The 14,329-nt window shown below is 42.8% G+C and overlaps 1 pseudogene; it reads left to right on the top strand.

The window, feature by feature from the left end:
• The first annotated feature begins 792 nt into the window (after nt 1–792).
• Nucleotides 793–1,863, top strand: LOC101903598 (uncharacterized; annotated as a pseudogene).
• Nucleotides 1,864–14,329: the final 12,466 nt, after the last annotated feature.

Below are 14,329 nucleotides of genomic sequence, written 5' to 3'. Positions count from 1 at the left end.
CAATACCAGAGAAGGACAAGAAACCCGGAGTCACTACTGCGATGCCCCTCTACATGGACTTTGAGGGGGGCCGAAAAAGCCTACCAATATGTCCAAAATTACAATGATAAACCAAAAAGTGGATGAGACCCCCACCGATTTCTGTGAAAGACTGTGTGAAGCATTCCGGACATACACCCCATTTGACCCTGAAATAGCCAAGAATCAACAGATGATTAGCACTGCCTTTGTGGCTCAATCCTATGCAGACATCCAACTAAAGCTTCAAAAGCTGGAAGGCTTCACTGGGATGAATGCCACTCAGCTCCTAGAGGTAACAAATAGAAGTCTTTGTGAACTGAGACTGTGAAGCCCGACGAAAAACAGATAAAATGAAACAGAAGGCAGCCCAGCTAGCAGCAACACTGAGGAGCTCAGATCCAGGGAAACAGACTGGTTCCTTTATGGAAAGGGGAAACTAAGAAAAGACCACCACTATGCTACGACCAGTGTGCCCATTGCAAAGAGACTGGACACTGGAAAAATGAGTGCCCCCATTGCAGAGGGACATCTAAAGGGTGGAAGAAGTTCACTCAACCCAACAAAGAAAGGTACCAAAACCTTATTGGCCTGGCCAGAGCAGAATCAGGCTAGGGAAGACTGGGCTCCCTGATCCTGGGCCCCTGGGAGCCCACGGTCATGATGAAAGTAGGGGGCCAATCAATGACTTTTATGGTGGATACTGGAACTGAACATTCTGTGGTAACTACACCTGTAGCTCCCCTCACAGGCTTAATAACAGCTATTTTGGGGGCCACCGGGGACATGGTACCCATTCATTTTGCAAGACCCATTCGTGTCAGCGAGGGGGCCATCTGGTGACTCATGAATTTCTGTACTTATGGGAATGCCCCCATTTCCTTGCTGGGTAGAGACTTACTGACAAAACTGGGGGCACAAATCATCTTTGCCCACAGAAAGCCTGGGAGCCTCACCTTGGGGAGCCAATTGGCTCTGATGATGGCCATGACTGTGCCCAGGGAAGATGAATGGCATCTCTATCTCTCAGGGAGGGAACAAATAAATCCCCCCAGACTGCTAAAAGAATTCCCTGATGTCTGGTCTGAGAGGGGGCCCCCAGATTTGGCCAAAAACCATGCCCCCATTGTAGTGGACCTGAGGCCAGGAGCCACTCCTGTTAGACAAAAACAATATCCAGTAACACAAGAGGCATGCCTGGGAATTTGGGACCACATCCAGCGACTACGAGATGCCGAGACCCTAACTGAATGTCAGTCTTCCTGGAACACTCCGCTATTACCAGTCAAAAAGTCTAGAGGGAATGACAATTGCCCCATCCAGGACCTCCACGCCATCAACAGTGGAGTGATCACCGTCCATCTAGTGGTCCCAAATCCCTACACTCTCCTGAGTCTCTTACCCACTCATGCAAGCTGGTTCACCTGCCTTGATCTCAAGGACGCTTTCTTCTGCCTCCAGCTGTCACCAGCCAGCTAGCCCTTGTTTGCCTTTGAATGGGAAGACCCAAACACTGGGAGAAAGACACAGCTGACTTGGACTCGACTGCCACAGGCTTCAAAAACTCATGTACCCTGTTTTGTGAAGCCCTGGCTGTGGACCTTGCTGCCTTTCCAGGAGAAACTTTAAACTGCACCCTACTCCAGTATTTGGAACGACCTGTTGCTAGCCAGTCCCACCCAAGGGGACTGCTGGAGAGGCACCAAAGATCTGTTGGCTCTACTCTCCACCACAGGATAAATGTGCCACGGAAAAAGGCTCAGACAGGAGGTCAAGCACTTGGGTTTTGTCATCTCAAAAGGGCATCCAGCACTCAGACATGAGAGGAAGCAAGCCATCTGTTCAATACTTCAGCCGAACACCAAGAAAGAAGTCCATGGGGCTGCTGGATTCTGCTGGCTCTGGATACCAGGTTTCTCTGAAATTGCCAAGCCTTTGTTTAAAGCCACAGCAGGGTCTGGTAAGGACCTCCAATAGTGGGGACCTGAACAAGAAAAGGTGTTCGAAGAGATAGACTCTTGACCAGCGCTCCAGCATTAGAGCTGCCATGTGACATGGGACTTTGTACATGAGAAAAAAATCACACCGCATGGCGGGGTTCTCACAAAAACAACTGGTCCATGGCAGCGCCCAGTGGCATACCTGTCCAAACGATTATATCCAGGGGCCGCGGGATGGCCGCCATGCCTCTGGGTGTTAGCTGCCATTTTGGTTTTGGTCAGAGAAGCAGATAAGCTTACTATAGGACTTTGACTGTGTGGATCAAAATAAACTGGAAAATTCTGAAAGAGATGGAAATACCAGACTGCCTGACCTGTCTCTTGAGAAATCTGTATGCAGGTCAGGAAGCAACAGTTAGAACTGGACATGGAACAACAGACTGGTTCCAAATTTAGAAAAAGGAGTACATCAAAGCTATATATTGTCACCCTGTTTATTTAACTTATATACAGAATACATCATGAGAAATGCTAGGCTGGAGGAAGTGCAAGATGGAATCAAGATCGCCAGGAGAAATATAAATAACCTCAGATATGCAGATGACACCACCCTTATGGCAGAAAGTGAAGAAGAACTAAAAAGCCTCTTGATGAAAGTGAAAGAGGAGAGTGAAAAAGTTGGCTTAAAGCTAAACATTCAGAAAACGAAGATCATGGCATCTGGTGCCATCACTTCATGGCAAATAGATGGGGAAACAAGGGCAGACTTTATTTTTGGGGGCTCCAAAATCACTGCAGAAGGTGACTGCAACCATGAAATTAAAAGACGCTTACTCCTTGGCGTGAAAGTCATGACCAACCTAGACAGCATATTCAAAAGCAGAAATACTACTTTGCCAACAAAAGTCCATCTAGTCAAGGCTATGGTTTTTCCTGTGGTCATGTATGGATGTGAGAGTTGGACTATAAAGAAAGCTGAGGGCCAAAGAATTGATGCATTTGAACTGTGGTGTTGGAGAAGACTCTTGAGAGTCCCTTGGACTGCAAGGAGATCCAATCAGTCCATCCTAAAGGAGATCAGTCCTGGATGTTCATTGGAAGGACTGATGCTGATGCTGAAACTCCAATACTTTGGCCTCCTGATGTGAAGAGCTGACTCATTTGAGAAGACCCTGATGCTGGGAAAGATTGAAGGTGGCAGGAGAAGGGGATGACAGAGGATGAGATTGTTCGATAGCATCACCAACTCAGTGGATATGCGTTTGGGTAAACTCCAGGAGTTGGTGATTGACAGGGAGACCTGGTGTCCTGGGGTCCATGGGGTCACAAAAAGTCAGATATGACTGACTGACTGAACTGAACTGAGGACAAAATATAAATGTAAAGGTTCCCTGTGCTGTTACTGCCCTGCTGAACATCCAGGGGCATAAGTGGCTGACCAACTCCAGGATGACTCACTATCAAAGACTGCTTTGCAAAAATCCATGGGTCCAACTTAAGACTGTGCGGACACTGAACCCTGCCACCTTTTTACCTATGGAAACAGGAGCCCCTGGTCATAACTGTGAGGAGGTCATAGGTGAGGTTTACTCCAGCAGGCTGGACCAGATGGACATTACCCTCCAGAACCCAGAACTGGAATTGTTCACCATCAGAAACAGGTTCATCCAAGACCGGCAGCACAAAGGGGCTATGCTGTAACAACAACTGATGAGATAGTGAAGGTGAGGCCTTGCTACAAGGGTGGTCAGCACAATGGGCTGAGCTATGGGCACTCGCCCAGGAGCTAAGGCAGACCGAAGGGAAACGAGTCAACATCTATACTGATTCAAGTTATGCCTTTGCTACTTTACATGTGCATGGAACAATTTATAAAGAAAGGGGACTATTGACAGCAGGGGGTGGGGAAAGGAGGTTAAAAACAAAAAAGAAAATTTTCAGCTTTTGGAAGCAGTCTGGAAGTGGCAGTCATCCATTGTAAAGGCCATCAGGAAGGAACTGATTCAATCAGCAAAAGAAATCGGTTGGCTGATCAGGCAGCCAAGGAGGTGGTGACCCAGCCGAGCCCCACAGTGGGCCCCAAGTCAATCTTTAAGGTCCTCTTGGCACCAGAATTGCCTCTGTCCAAGGAAGAAGATCAATGGGCTCTAAATAAGGAAGAAATAAAAGAAAAGGAGGGCTAGTGGAAGCTCCCAGAACAAAGACTCTTTGTCCCCAACAATATAGCAATCCAGCTGGTAAAACAACATTTTGAGACAACTCATTTAGGAAAAACTGCGCTGGAGAGTTTATTGAGCTGCTACTATTTCATTCCTAAGCTCCCAACCCTGTGTGCCCAGATCAGTGCTAGATGTGTGACTTGTTTGCAAAACAATGCCAGCCAAAGACCAAGACCCAACCCAGGGGCGCAAACAGTTGGGATACTGCCCTTTGAAGATCTATAAGTGGACTTTATTGAAGTTAAGCCCTTTGATGCTGTAAGCATTTGCTTGTGGTAGTCTGCACCTACTCGGGATGGGCTGAAGCCTACCCCACATGCACTGAATGGGCACAAGAAGTGGCCAAGGCCTTATTAAGGGACACAGTCCCGAGATATGGGCTGCCTGTCTCCATCGAGTCTGATAATGGGACAGTGTTTGTGTCTGAGATAATCCAAACTTTACCCAGGACACTGGGAATCAAATGGACGCTTCACACTGCTTACAGGCCATAGAACTCAGGGAAAGTTGAACACATGAATCGGACCCTCAAGACTACATTAGCTAAACTCTGTCAGGAGACCCAGTTATCTTGGGTTGACATATTACCCCTAGTCTTACTCCAAGCTCGATGCACCCTAGGGTCCTCTGGCTATTCTCCCTTTGAGATCTTATATGGTAGAACACCCCCAATGATACTAAAACTCAAGGGAAACCCCCAAAAACTAGCTGGCCTGGAGATGTCCTGACACCTTCAGGCCCTGGGAAAAGTCTTCTACCATATCGCCCGAGAAACCTTAGAAAGGACACGCGTTCCTTTGGGCAATTGGGTTCATCCCTATCAGCCAGGAGATGAGATATGGGTTAAAGATTGGAAAAAAAGAACTGCTTCAGCCAGTTTGGACAAGCCCTCATACGGTCATCCTGGCAACCCCTTCTGCTGTTAAAGTTACAGGTGTCATCCCTTGGATCTACCACACCAGAGTCAAGAAGGCAGTGGCTTCCTGTAATGAGGACACCTGGAAAATAGTTCGGGACCCTGAAAATTCCCTCAAGGTCTGGTTCCTAAAACAACGACCCTCACCCATGAAAGATGCTGAGCCCTGCTCTAGTCACTCTGGAAGCTGACTAGTCCACTCATGGCAGAAGCTTGAGGATTCTTCAGCCTTGCTCCAGCCACACTCTGGCAGCTGTTTGGTCGATGCACAGTGGAAACTTGAGGATCTGGCTATCAAAATATCAATGGATTTTCATTGTCAACCCTGGACTCTGTCCCTGATTGGTATTATTGCTGTGCTCTTTGCTACAGGACTAGCTTCAGTCACACCCCAGGACTGGGATTTGGGTCAGAAGCTGCAGTTAGCTGTCTGTTATCTCACTGCAGTGGGAAGCCTCATTCTTATTAGATGTCTCTTATGATCAATTCTCCCTATTAACTAAATTGCTCCACAGTATAACTGATAGACTCAGTTGCTATCGCGGTGACAGCCCAAAGATGGGGAGAATACCTTTTGTTAGTGTTCAGTTATCTGTTATGTGCAGGCTGCTTTGCAGCCTTTTGGTGTCCCTTGCTGTAACAGGTGGTGCCGTTCCTTATCCATCACGCACCTGTCAACACTACAGTCAACCCTTGGAAAATCACTTGCTTAACCATCAGCTAGAACAATGTATAGATAGCCAATCCTATAGGGTGATCATCTACTGCCTTCATAGCCATGCTATGTATATTCAGGGGCCTGGGTGCTAGAAATGTTTTCCAGTCATGCCCCCCACTGCCACTACCTTTCCCCCACCAGAGTATCCAAACCCCGGGCAGTATCCCAACACCATGGCATTGTCATCATGCCCCTATGCCTCTGTCTACCCCCAAATGCCACGCAGATGTTACAACCCAGAACAGGTGTCTGTCTATCAAACAAATGGAAAAACCTACTGGACAGGGACAATAACACAGACAAACAAAATCATGGACCAACTTTGCCTTAAAAAATCAGGCTCTGCCTCTTGGCAGTCTGACCCAGGTTACAGAGTTAATTCCCCCTTAGACCCTCATCTGTACCAGGTTCTCAATGCAACTCATCACCTACTTAATGACACCAACCCCAGATGGCCTGGGATTGCTGGCTTTGCTCATCCTCGGGAGCTCCATGGTACTTGGCTATACCCGTACCATTAAATAACGCAACAGCCATGGGAAATTCTATAGATCCACCCTTACAAGGGCCAGTCTTAAGGACAATTGAGTTAACTCAAAAGGCTCCAGAATGCTTTACAAATGATGGGGGAACTGTAGGCAATTTAGCCAGGGACCAATGTAATCAAACTTTAAAAGGTGAGTGGCCCACTCATCCTCCCACAAACACAATATGGTGCTGCCCCCATCAAGGCCTTTTCTTTGTTTGTGGAGCAGATGCTTACTTATCTCTATCAGTCAATTGGATGGGTATCTGCACGTTAGCTTTCTTTACTCCCCAGATGATTATTGCCCTAACAACCAGACTCTCACCGTACCTCTGGCAGCACATATGGAGTCAAAAAGAGCCATCCAGTTTATACCCCTACTAGCTGGTCTAGGAATCACGGCTGGGGTAGGTATGGCAATAGGAGGAATTGCTTCATCAACCACCTTTTACCATACACTATCCAAACACTTCACAGATGACACTGAGAGAGTGGCCAAATCTTTAGTGGCCTTACAGGACCAACTAGACTCCCTGGCTGAGGTGGTTTTACAGTAGGCTAGACCTACTGACAGCTAAAAAGGGAGGATGCTGCCTTTTCTTAAATGAAGAATGCTGCTTTTATGTAACCCAATCAGGAATAGTTAGGGACATGGCCTAACAGCTAAGGGAACAAATCATGAAAAGGAGAGAGGAACTAGCAAATTCTTGGGGTAATTGGAACAATATCTGGAATTGGGCATTGTGGCTTCTCCCTTTAACAGGTCCTCTCTTCATGTTCTTTGCAGTGCTCTTGTTTGGCCTTTGTATTCTCAAGGCTATTACCTAGTTCATAACCTCTCGAATTGAATCTGTAAAGTTACAAATCATAATAGCTCAATATAGCCCCCTAAACGATGGGGAGCTCTGAATGTCCACCAAAACATGAGATGATGCTTTCTACAATGAGTGATAGAAGCATCAAGAGGGGGGAATGAGGAGGAAAAGTTAAAACTTTTACAGAACATCCTCTTTCTGCCTCTGTAACTCAGCTTGCTCCTTGCAAAGTCTAGATCATATAGGTCTCAGAAAGTGGGGACTCACAATACTAGGAACTGGAGCTTATCTCACTCACCCTTGTCCTACTCTTGGCAATCGGCTTAGCCCTTGCAAACCTGCAAACCCGCTTAATCATGCCTGTCCATGTATAAAAACGCTGTAACCCCTTTGTTCGGGGCTCAGAGCTTGGCGTGTTAACTCCTCTGGGCCCCCGGCATAATAAACCTGAGTTCTCCAACTCTCTGAGTATGGTGCTTGGTTTCTAGAGTACTGGTTTCTGCGACACTAGGAAGTCTGGCCATGCACATCCTGGGTAGGTGAAGGATTAATTTTCACTTGAGCATGTTTTAGGGAATGGCTCTAATCCTGAAACCACATGGAAACTGCTTCCCACTCTATGTTTTTTGTTTGATGAATTGATGCCACATTGACGTTTTATCTATAGGACGATGAGAGTCATCATGGAATAAATTCTTTCACTTCAGGACCTTTCCCATGCAGAAAGGGCTTCTGCTTAATGACAGAAAGACAAAGCATGCAATAGCTAATCTACCTCATATAAACATCACCAAACCTACTAGGTTAGGAAGAGATCTACTTTAAGAATAGATGGAAGCAACCTAAATGTCCATCAACAGGGCAATGGATAAGGAAGGTGTGGTACATATACACAATGGAATAACACTCAACCATAAAAAGAATGAAATAATGCCATTGCAGCAACATGCATGGACCTAGAGATCACCATACTAGGTGAAGTAAGTCAGACAAAGACAAGTATCACAGGACGTTGCTTATATGTGGAATTTTAAAAAAATGGTACAAATGAACTTATTTACAAAATAGAGTCACAGACGTAGAAAACAAACTTATGGTCACTGGCAGAGAAAGGGGAAGGGGGAGGGGAAGGATAGTTGGGAGATTAGGATTGACAAGTAAACACTGCTATATATAAAATAGACAGCTAATAATGACCTACTGTATAGCACAGGGGATTCTATTCAATACTCTATAGTGGCCCATATGGGAAAATAACCTAAGAAAGAGTGAACATATGTATGTGCATAACTGATTCACTTTGCTGTACACCTGAAACTATACTACATTGTATATCAAATATATTCCAATAAAAACTAAAAAAAAAAAAAAAAAAGGCTTCCATGCAAGTGCTAGGCACAAAGCGTCTTCCTTTTTAGTCCACATGCAGGGTTTATTTTAAGCAATCCCACCTGTATGTTGTGATCAGCATTCTCCTACCCTTTAAAGAAATAATGGCAGGCATAAACACCCTATTGTTTTTTTTTTTCCAGATGCAAACACTAACTTAAGGAGATTGTTGCTATCTCCATTGCCTCAACTGCATACATACAATACAGGGATAATATTTTTGGATTAACTTTAAGTGCCAAAAAGGCAAGGGTGTGGAGAAAAGAAATCCTTGTACACTTACGGTGAGAAAGTAATTTTGTATAGTCATTACGGGAAACAGTATGGAAGTTCCTCAAAAATTTAAAAATAGAACTCCCATATGATCCAGCAAAAGATGGAAGGAAATAGAACTGTCACAGGGAAGCTGAATCAGGATAATCTTGCAGTAATTGGAAATAATAATATTTTCCAGTATTAGTATATTTAATGTTTTGCACTATTTATTTTGTGCCCCAAATGTGTATTTTTGTTGTAAGACATTTAATCCAGTCCTGAAAAAATTCAATTAACACTTCCTTCTGACCACTTATTAGCTATCCTGAGCTGTCAGAGGAAGGCATCCTCAACAGCCCTGCTGCTGCTGCTGCTAAGTTGCTTCAGTCGTGTCTGACTCTGTGTTACCCCATAGATGGCAGCCTACCAGGCTCCGTCGTCCCTGTGATTCTCCAAGCAAGAATACTGGAGTGGGTTGTCATTTCCTTCTCCAATGCATGAAAGTGAAAAATGAAAGTAAAGATGCTCAGTCGTGTCCGACTCTTAGCGACCCCATGGACTGCAGCCTACCAGGCTCCTCTGTTCATGGGATTTTCCAGGCAAGAGTACTGGAATGGGTTGCCATTGCTTTCTCCATCAACAGCCCTAAGGATTCTCTGAAACAGTGTGATCCTATTTCTCCCTGGATGATGGCATGTTGACACAGGAGCTGTGTGACCCCCACAGAGCAGATAGCTGGATAACATATGTGTCTGTGCTTATGCACGGTCCTTCATAGACACAGCCAGACACTAACAAAGCGTTAAGGTATTGATTCTATTTTTTACAGGGTGTACAAAGTTTACAGAAATTATAATGAAAAAATAACTTGGGCTATGAGTCATCCCTCCTACATCTTTTTTATTTCCTTCTAGAATTTGTTGGGCAGTTACTGAATTCCATGTTTATTTTAAGTTTATAATAAAACTGATTTGCATGGAAGACTGCTGAGAATATAAAAAAGGCTACATAAATCAGAGTATCCACTGCTTTGGTGTCCATGAAAGTAATGGAACAAAACATCAGCTAAGGAGGCAGTTTTGGGGTTGATGAGTCATTTGGGTGCAAAATGATAATCCATGACCCAGGACTATTGAGTAGAAATAGAGCAGGAAGGGTGAAACAGGTGTCAGCTTTTCCTCTTCTCATGCCCAGGATTTTTATTCTTCCTTTCCACAATTCCTCATACCATATGACTACTGCTCCTGCTCTATCTTAATTCAATCTCCAAAAACAAGGCCTTAAAGTTTAGTTTTTCATCTGTACTTAATCCAGGATTTAGAGTAGACTTATTTCAACTGAGGCTGATAATCAATTATTTGTCTATTTACATATTTTAAATGCTTGAGAATCTATTATCTAAGATTACAGAGAGGGAAGAATTTTGCTTTTCCAAATTATTTTGGAGGTTTGCACTACTTGAAAATTATACTTGTTTTCCAAATTTATTAGCCATGCCATACTGGTGGAGGGGCTTCCCTGGGGGCTCAGATGGTAAAGAATCTGCCTGCAATGCAGGAGACCCAGGTTTGATCCCTAGGTCGGGAAGATCTCCTGGAGAAGGAAATGACTACCCACTCCAGTATTCTTACCTGGAGAATCCCTATGGACAGAGGAGCCTGGTGGTCTACAGTCCATGGGGTCGCAGAGTTGGACATGACAGAGCAACTAATACTTTCTCTGGTAGAATTTCAGAATTGTTAAGTGAAAAATTAGATTAGATGTATATTTTAACTATTCAGTGTTCTATCCTGAGCTCTGTGAATAAATGCAAAATGACTCAAGACAGTGGACATGTATCTGGGCTCAAGGAAGTTTCTCTCAAGGAAATCTATTAATAATATTGTGCATTTCCTGGTGGAGTTTCAATTATCGTGGTGGAGTAAGCCTAGAACGGAAATGCTTTTTCTTCTGATCACTGCTTGCAGTGGTGGGATGGAGTGGTCTGTCCTAGTGCTCTTCTGCACATTCACTTCTTTTCTGCCCCTGTTCCTTCCACTGAATAGATGAGAATCACGAGTCAGCGATGGTCTTTTTGTAAGTCAAGATGGGGCTCTGAGGCAGCTCTTTTCCTTATACAGAGCCTTCTCCCTCAAAAGAGGAAACTGGGTGAAGTAGCCAACATAGTTTCCCATGCTTTCTTTTGTCATTGGAGTGTAATTGCTTCACAATGTTCTGTTAGTTTTTGCTGTACAACAAAGTGGATCAGCTATATGTATACATATATCCCCTCCCTTTTAAGCCTCCCTCCCAGTCCCCCATCACATCCCTCAAGGTCATCATAGAGCATGGAGCTGAGCTCCCTGTGCTATACAGAAGCTTCCCACTAGCTAGCTATTTTACACATGGTAGTGTATTTATGCCAAAGCTATTCTCTCAATTCATCCACCCTCCCCTTTGCCCACTGTGTCAGCATGTCTGTTCTCTCTGAGTCTCTATTCCTGCCCTGCAAATAGGTTTATCTGTACCCTTTTTCTAGATTCCCATATGTATTCATTAATATGCAAAGATTGTTTTTCCTCTTTCTGACCTACTTGACTCTATATGACAGACTCAGGTCCATCAACATCACTACAAATGATGCAATTTTGTTCCTGTTTATGGTTGAGTATATATTGTATACTCCATTGTATATATGTACCACATCTTCTTTATCCATTCCCCTGTTGATGGACATTTAGGTTGCTTTCATGTCCTGGCTATTGTAAATAGTACTGAAATGAACACTAGGGTACATGTATCCTTTTGAAATATTGTTTTCTCAGGGTATATGCCCAGTAGTGGGACTGCTGGGTCATACAGTAGTTCTAATTTTTGTTTTTTAAGGAACTGTTTCCACAGTGGCTGCATCAATTTACATACTCATCAACAGTGCAAGTCGGTTCTTTTTTCTCCATACCCTTGCATTTATTGTTTGTAGATTTTTTTTTTTAATGATGGGCATTCTGACTTTGTGTTTCGTGGTTTCTTGAGCTTGCTTCTGGCTGCAGTGTTTCCTCATTTCCAAGCATGAATTAATGCACAGTAGTTTGTTTCACTATCGCTACAATGAAGACATAGAATTTTTTATCTCTCTCTACACCTGGAGGGACATTAACAGGAGTGCTAGAATTTATTAAGCCATTTTAATTTCTACTAATAGTCCAGAAATGGCTATCAGTTGGTAAAACGCTTTCAGCATTAAACTTCTGCTACTTTCAAGTCAGAGGTGAAACATCATGAGAGAAGAGAGAATTAGGGCAGAGACAGAATAGGAAAAGAGGATGGGATGAAATGGCACAGCTTTACAAATGAGAATATTTGAGCTTTATATTATAGGTACATTTGTTACTCACGGCTCTTAATAATCAAAATATTTTCAAGGACATTTCCTATGGTAAAGGTTCTGTCGTCCAAATGAGCATCTACATATTTTATTTGGTTTTAATGCAGCATTTATTGGGATGCATTCATATTTTCAAAACACTAATTTTAAAAATCAATTTTTGGACATGAATATACACACCTTGTAGTGTTTGTGTATGTGTGGTTCATGTGTAATATGTGTATGAATGCATAGGTGTGTGTATATGTAAGTAGGTGTGAAAGTGTTAACCACTCAGTCGTGTCCAACTCATTGTGACCTCATGGACTGTAGCCCGCCAGGCTCCTCTGTCCATGGAATTCTCCAGCCATGAATAATGGAGTGGGTTGCCATTACCTTCTCCAGGGTATCTTTGTGACCCAGGGATCAAACCCTGGTCTCCAGCATTGTAGGCGGATTCTTTACTGTCTGAGTAACCAGAAAAGCTTATGTGAGTAGGTGTGCATGTTATGTAAGGAGCTGTGCATGTGTATAGGAATGTGCATGTATATAAGCGGGTGTTTATGTGTGTAAGTATGTAGATATGTATGTGTGTATGTATATATGTTCATGTTTCTGTTTATTTTTGTGTTTGTATGTGTATATGTATATATGTGTGTGCCTGTGTGTAAGTCGGAGAAGGTGATGGCACCCCACTCCAGTACTCTTGCCTGGAAAACCCCAGGGATGGAGAAGCCTGGTCGGCTGCAGTTCATGGGGTCGCTAAGGGTTGGACACGACTGAGCGACTTCACTTTCACTTTTCACTTTCATGCATTGGAGAAGGAAATGGCAACCCATTCCAGTGTTCTTGCCTGGAGAATCCCAGGGATGGGGGAGTCTGGTGGGCTGCCATCTATGGGGTCGCACAGAGTCAGACACGACTGAAACAACTTAGCAGCAGCAGCAGCAGCAGCAGCAGTGTGTAAGTGGATATGTGTGTGTCTGTAATTCTTTTTGTTTGTGGCATATACATTCAAATGTCACAAATGTGACACATGTGACAGCTACCACGGGATCAAAGTTTTCATGTTTGTTATGCTTTTTTAGCACTATAACCTCAATTTTCTGTACCAGAATGCTTGGAAGACATAAAGTTACAAAATGGATGATCCAGTTTGTACATTTAGCTGACAATTTATTTGTTGACAGTTCCTGTTAAAGTGAGTATCATTTTTTTTCTTGTTTTTATATCAGCTAAGTTTTCACAAAGGTAATTTTTTATTCTAAAAACATACTAACTTGAACAGTGTTACCGTTATCAAGTTTGGAAAGTACGATATATCTCCATACCTATGATCATTATTAGCATACTGAATTCTTGTTTTATTTTTCTTCTTTTTGCTGTTATTGTTCGGAGTCTTTGTGCTAAGTGACACAATCACTGGAGATAGAGTTTTTACTCCATAATGGCTGAAACTGGGACCAAGAAAAAATTGTCCTTGATATAGGTTTGGAGCTAAGAGAAGGTCTTCAGTCCTGTGGTGTCTATTGAAAAGTATTAAATAAATGACTTAAATTTTTAACCTTACAACTGGCTTCTTAAATGAATGAACTATTTTAACTCACATTTTTATAAACATAAATAATTACTTGCATCTTCATTTTTTTCCATTTTTAACTGAGCATTCTAAAATAAATATTCTGGAATGGAAAACAAGGTGAAAATAAGGGACATAGTTTGTAAGCTCCATTATATGATGGGATAAAGGGATGGGGATATCTTCTTTCAGATCCAAACTCAAAATATCCCTTAGTAGAAGGTTTTTAGATTATAAAAAGCCAGTGGGCTTATTAATGTTATAGTCTTCATAAGAACTAGTTTTAGCAATGTTTAAAACTGTGTATGTTTCTCCTTCACTTATATCTGCTCACATCTTTATTATTTTTTTCCTCTTCTTTCTTTTGATTTAACTGTTCTTTTTCTTGCTTACGTGAATGAATGCTGAGGTTATTGTTTTAAAGCAATTAGTTTCAGATATGAATATTTAAAGCTATATATGTCTCTCTAAGCTATTCCACAATATTTTCCATTATTTCATCTTTCAGCTCATAATATTTTTAAAAATATCTGTTACATTTTATTCTTTGATCATTGGATTATGTAGATTGCTGTTTCACAGTTTTCAAGCATAAAAATGTTTTTAGTTGC

This window comes from Bos taurus, chromosome 8 (genome assembly GCF_002263795.3).
Source record: "Bos taurus isolate L1 Dominette 01449 registration number 42190680 breed Hereford chromosome 8, ARS-UCD2.0, whole genome shotgun sequence".
In the NCBI taxonomy this organism is placed as follows: domain Eukaryota; kingdom Metazoa; phylum Chordata; class Mammalia; order Artiodactyla; family Bovidae; genus Bos; species Bos taurus.
Note: the sequence above shows the minus strand (reverse complement) of the source record. Positions and strands in the feature narration are given on the sequence as shown.